Here is a 6633-nt window from a genome sequence, read left to right as displayed (position 1 = left end):
GTTGTTAATCACTTTAATTGGGATTGAGTTGGAGGAACCTTCTCAATGATGTTTCAACTACCATGATAGTTAAATTAAAATATATTCCTTTGTTGTAGGGAAAAATTGGCTTTTCGCAAAAACTGTAACCATAGAGCTTTCCACCAGCCAAATATGCATGTAGTGATAGCATTATTCTGTTCTTGCTCTACTGTGTTACTTTGCCAGCATATTCCATGTGCTGGCCCATTTTTGGGCTGCAACGTATTATGTTGCAGACTTTTCAGACAAGGAGTAAGGTTCGTTAGGTCGTTGTCGTGCAGCTCAGCTATACCGTTGGAGTTGATGGACTCACCTTATCTTCCAAGCCTTCCGCTATTATCGTATTAGATGGCCTTAAGCCATATTATTGTAATAAGTTCTCTTTTGAGACTTTCGATGTAATAAGTGTGTCATTGCCACTCTGTTATAAATCCTTCGAGTACTGTGTGTGTCAGCATTACCGATCCAGGGATGACACTGAAGCACAAAGACTTGACCATCTGAGGTCGGGTCGCTACAAGATGGTATCAGAGCACACGCTGAGTGTAGGACACGACGACTAAGATAAACCCTAGGTCACATTTCTCTACTCATTTCTGACTCCTCTCCTTTTTCTACTCCTTAGGGTGGCGGAGATGAAGAACAAGTTTACACAACCGGATGAAGACACACCTTTTGGGCGCCACTTGAAGGAAGTCACTAAGTACTTGAACATAGGAATACCAAGCTTCACCGGGACTTACAACGCCACTTTACCAGAAGAGGAGCGATGGATGATTCAAGTTCAAGTTCCAGGAAGGACGCTCTCGCCAACTTCTATACCGATAGAGTTTTATTTTGAAGCACCCACCTGGAGTCTAGGCAAGAGCATGGCAGGCCACATTACCGTGGGACGCATCGGAGAAGTCTACAACAAGGAGCTTAAGGACACTATCTACCAAATATGTGGGCGCCGAGACGAGCAATGGGAAGTAATCAGCATCAGGAAAGATAGATCCATTGCAACTTTCATCCAGGAGTTAAACCAACACATTCGATGCCAGGAGAACCAAATGTGCGTGGACATGATGGACTTGAAGAAGACGAAGACTAGAATCATCGAGTTGGAGGAAGAACTCAAGTTTACACGCGATGGATATGAGGAGGAAATCAAGGCACTACTGGAGAAGAATGACGACCTAGTCAAGAAGATCGGAGTATTCATGGGAGGACCGACACCAGTGGAAGAAGACGAAGAAGAAGAACCCAAAGAGATACGCCCCGAGGACTACATCATCATCGACGACACCGATTCCGATCCTAGTGATGATGACTTTGAAGACGAAGTTGGAGCTGACATCATGGAGTCTTCCACCGATCAAAATTTCTAGATGACCACCAAAATATTAGTAGCATTTCCCCATGTAATTAGTAGTAGAGTTGCCCTTTGCGATAGTCCTAGACCGTTTGTATGCCCTTGCTTGATTGATTGAGTGAAATGTTTGTGTTTGTCTCATGTGCATATGGGTAGTGTTTTCTCATTAGACCCCTTTTCTATTCTGATCTCTTCCATCTAAACCCATCCGATGCCTCCGAGACGTGACACCGGTTTTGCTTTCCCACCGGAGCTCACCCAGTTGATCCAGCAGCAGAATACTTTGATGCAATTGCTAGTTCAGAACCAGGGCAAAAACAACAACAATAACAACAACAACAACAACCCCCCGCCAGTGGACAACCTAGCCCGTTTTCTAAGGTTACAGCCGCCGGTGTTTTCTAGTAGCACCGAGCCTATAGTTTCTGATGATTGGCTACGTCGTATTGGAAGGGAGTTGACCACCACAGGTTGCACAGATGCTGAGAGAGTGCGCTTTGCCGCACATCAATTGGATGGACCTGCAGCCTCATGGTGGGAGAATTACACAGCCACTTTTCCCATAGCCAACGTCACTTGGGACCAGTTTCAGCAAGCTTTTCGCACGGCCCATGTCTCAACTGGAGCTATGCAGATGAAGAAGCGGGAGTTTCGCAACCTACGTCAGGGGAACCGTACTGTGGCTCGGTACGTGGATGAGTTTAGCAAGTTATCTCGCTATGCCCCTGATGATGTGGCCATAGATGCCGCAAAGCAGGAGAAGTTTATGGAAGGGCTGAATGACGAGATGAGCATGCAGTTGATGGTAGCAACCTTCAACAACTACCAGGAGTTGGTAGATAAGGCTCTTATGATTGAAGGGAAGCAGCAGCAGATTGAGAGCCGCAAGAGAAAGTATGGACAAGGGAAGTATAACTCAGGAGCTCAGCAGAAGCCTCGCCTAACCTCGAATTTGGGAGGACTTGTTCATAACCATGGAGTTCGCAGCCACACTGGAGGAGGATCACATAACCACAATGGTTCTAAGAATGGGAATGGGAACGGAACCAACAATAACCAGAACCGCCCCAATCCAGCCACACCCACCAAAAGAGACCTAAGTCACGTTACTTGTTTCAAGTGTGGGAAGACTGGACACTACGCCATGGAGTGCCCTGAAGGAAAGAATGGAAACGGAAATGGGAGCGCTGGGAAGAAGCCTAATCCATTCAACAAAGGACAAGTGAATCATGTTAACATGGAGGAGGTTGACGAGCAGCCGGACGCGGTAATAGGTAAGTTTTTGGTTAAGTCATTTACCGCTCCTGTTCTTTTCGATACTGGTGCATCGCATTCATACATATCAAGGGAATTTGTGGATAAGTTTAAACTACCAACCCAAACCCTTAGGACCCCTCTCCTAGTAAGTTCACCCGGAGCAGAGTACATGGCTAGCCGATGGTGCGACCAGATACCCTTAACCATTGGCACACATGTTTTTCCGTCCGACCTAATTATCTTGGAGTCACAAGGATTGGATGTGATATTAGGTATGGACTGGATGTCAAAGTATGGAGGGAGCATTGACTGTGCTAGTAAGTCGATTTATCTTACCACCCCGGAGGGAAAACGGATTAAGTATGTATCTAGGCATGCGCCTAGGAGGAGCCAAGTGAATGCCCTTACGAGAGTTGTTCAGGAGGAAGTGCCTGTAGTGAAGGATTACTCGGATGTTTTTCCAGAGGAGTTACCAGGCATGCCACCGGATCGAGACATAGAGTTTTTGATAGAGCTATTGCCAGGTACCGGGCCAATATCCAAGAGACCCTATCGGATGCCCGCAAATGATCTGGAGGAAATTAAGAAACAAATCAAGGAGTTATTGGAGAAAGGATACATTCGAAGAAGTTCATCACCTTGGGGAGCCCCTGTGCTATTGGTTGAGAAGAAGGATAAATCCCTAAGGATGGTTGTTGATTATCGAGACTTGGATGAAGTAACGATTAAGAACACGTACCCACTGCCGATGATCAACAATCTGTTCGATCAGCTGCAAGGAGCTAAAGTGTTCTCGAAGATCAATCTGCGATCAGGATACCATCAGTTGAAGATTCGAGAGAAGGATATACCAAAGACAGCGTTCACAACGCGGTATGGATTATACGAGTACACGGTCATGTCATTTGGACTGACTAATGCCCCTGCGTATTTCATGAGCATGATGAACAAGGTGTTCATGGAATATTTGGACAAGTTTGTTGTGGTGTTTATTGATGATATTATGGTATACTCGAAGAATGAAGAGGAGCACAAGGAGCATTTGCGCTTAGTTCTCCAAAAACTCAGGGAACACTAGTTGTATGCTAAGTTTAGCAAATGCGAGTTTTGGTTGAAAGAAGTCGGATTCCTTGGACATGTTATATCGAGAGAAGGTATAGCAGTAGACCCCAGCAAAATTCAGTTAGTCACTGAATGGTTGGCACCCACCTTAGTTAGCGAGATCTGCAGTTTCCTTGGACTCGCAGGTTACTATCGGAGATTCATTGAGAACTTTTCCAAAATTGCAAAGCCAATGACTGAACTGTTAAAGAAGGATACTAAGTTTAAATGGACAGAAGATTGTGAGGCAAGTTTCTAGGAGTTGAAGGAACGGTTGACTACAGCACCAGTGCTAACACTGCCGGATATACATAAGGAATTCCAAGTGTATTGCGACGCCTCTCGCTTAGGACTTGGATGTGTACTTATGTAGGATGGAAGAGTTGTTTCATATGCCTCACGACAACTAAAACCTCATGAGTTGAACTATGCCACGCATGATTTGGAGTTAGCAGCCGTAGTGCATGCATTGAAGACCTGGAGGCATTACCTTATTGGAAGCCGATGTGATGTATACACGGACCATAAGAGTTTGAAGTACATCTTCACCCAGAAGGAACTGAACCTTAGACAAAGGAGATGGTTAGAGCTTATAAAGGATTGTGATATGAAGCTACACTATCACCCAGGAAAGGTCAATGTGGTAGCAGACGCCTTGAGCAGGAAGAGTTATGCTAATATCCTTGAAAGTAAGGGATTGCCGAAGGAGTTAGCAGAAAATATCATGGAACTTCGATTAGATATTGTTCCCAGAGGATTCATAGCAACAATGGAGGTCCAGTCAACATTGCTGGACAGGATTCGGGAAGCTCAGAAGGATGACAAGGAGATTGCCGAGATAAAAGAGAAGATGGGCAAAGGAAAGGCCAAAGGTTTTCGTGAGGATGAGCACGATACCCTATGGTTTGAGGACCGAGTTTATGTGCCCAATAACCAGGAAATCTGGAAGTTAATACTTCAGGAGGCTCATGATTCACCATACTCAATACACCCCGGAAACACCAAGATGTATCTAGATTTGAAGGAACGTTTCTGGTGGACTGGTATGAAAAAGGATATTGCCGAGTATGTAGCCGTATGTGATGTATGTCAGCGAGTGAAGGCAGAACATCAAAAGCCAGCAGGATTGTTACAGCCTATGCCGATACCCGAATGGAAGTGGGACAAACTTGGCATGGATTTTATCACTGGATTGCCCAGGACTAAAGCAGGATATGATTCCATATGGGTAGTAGTTGATCGCTTGACCAAAGTGGCTCATTTCATCCCAGTGAAAACCACTTATACAAGTGCAAAGTTGGCCAAAATTTATATGTCCAGGATCGTATGTCTGCATGGAGTTCCAAGGACCATCGTATTAGATAGGGGAACACAGTTTACTTCAAAGTTCTGGCATCAATTACATCAGACTTTGGGAACAAGGTTAGAGTTCAGTACAGCTTTTCACCCGCAGACAGATGGACAGACTGAAAGAGTGAACCAAATTTTGGAGGACATGTTGAGAGCCTGTGCACTAGATTATGGATCTAGTTGGGATGACAATTTGCCATACGCAGAGTTCTCATACAACAATAGCTACCAAGCCAGTTTGAAGATGGCACCGTTTGAAGCCCTGTATGGATGCAGGTGCAGAACACCATTGATGTGGGACGAGGTAGGAGATCGACAATTGTTTGGACTAGACTTGATCAAGGAATCTGAGGAGAAGGCTAAATTGATTCGCGATAGACTGAAGATTGCTCAGTCCAGGCAGAAGAGTTATGCGGACTCCAAACACAAGGAGGTAACTTACGAAATTGGAGACAGAGTATATCTGCGAGTATCTCCCTTGCGAGGAGTGAAACGTTTTGGAGTTAAGGGGAAGTTAGCTCCGAGATTTGTAGGACCGTATCGTGTTTTGGAACGGATGGGAGAGGTTGCCTACAAATTGGAATTACCCGAGGGATTGTCAGGAGTTCATGATGTGTTCCACGTTTCACAGCTGAAGAAGTGTCATGATGAGATGGCCGACATACCATTAATAGATACAATACCCTTGGAGGTGATTCAGTTGGACAGTGATTTGACATACGAGGAGAAGCCAGTAAAGATTCTTGAGTTTGCCAGCAGAGTCACCCGCAGTAAGGTTATCAAGTTTTGCAAAGTTCAGTGGAGCCACCATACCGAGGATGAAGCCACCTGGGAACGAGAGGATGATCTTCGCAAAGACCACCCACACCTATTTTCTAGCCAACCCGAATCTCGAGGGTGAGATTCATCTTAAGGGGGGTAGGTTTGTAACATCCCAAATTTTCAATTTGGAATGTTATACATAGTCATCCGTGCATATCATATTTTATTGCATTTTCGTTCCGCAAATCCTCGAAATCCTAAGCAACTCAAGGACCTTTGGAGAGAGTTGGGGATTTCCCGGTTTTCATATTTGATTTTTATCAAATATTGAAACGAGGATTTTGATTTTTATTATTTTCTCTCCGAAAAATATTTCATTATAAAATAAATGAGAGGAGATAATATGACTTCTCCAAAATAATAGAAATATTGGAGGAAAAATATTAAAATCGTTCATTTGATTTTTATTTTATTTTTATTCGGATTTTATTTGCATTAGAAAAATTGTACTTTTTTCAAAAATTGCATTTTAGGGCCAAGAAAATGTTCATCTCGTTCTAAATATTTTATTTAGATGATGAAAATTTATTTTGGCATTTTTATATTTTTATTTATTTTTCTAGGATTTTCTAGGATTTTAAGGCCCAGCCGAGCCAGGCCGCCGCCTGCGCCCCGCCGCCTCCCTGCGCGCGCCGCCGCCGCCGACCCGGACTCCCCGCCACTGCCGATGCCTTGCCCCCTCCCCCAAGCAGCCCCCTCCCTTTAAATACCGCCGCCACCCCGCCCCC

The sequence above is a fragment of the Triticum dicoccoides genome, chromosome 5A (assembly GCF_002162155.2).
Source record: "Triticum dicoccoides isolate Atlit2015 ecotype Zavitan chromosome 5A, WEW_v2.0, whole genome shotgun sequence".
Classification (NCBI taxonomy): domain Eukaryota; kingdom Viridiplantae; phylum Streptophyta; class Magnoliopsida; order Poales; family Poaceae; genus Triticum; species Triticum dicoccoides.
Note: the sequence above shows the minus strand (reverse complement) of the source record.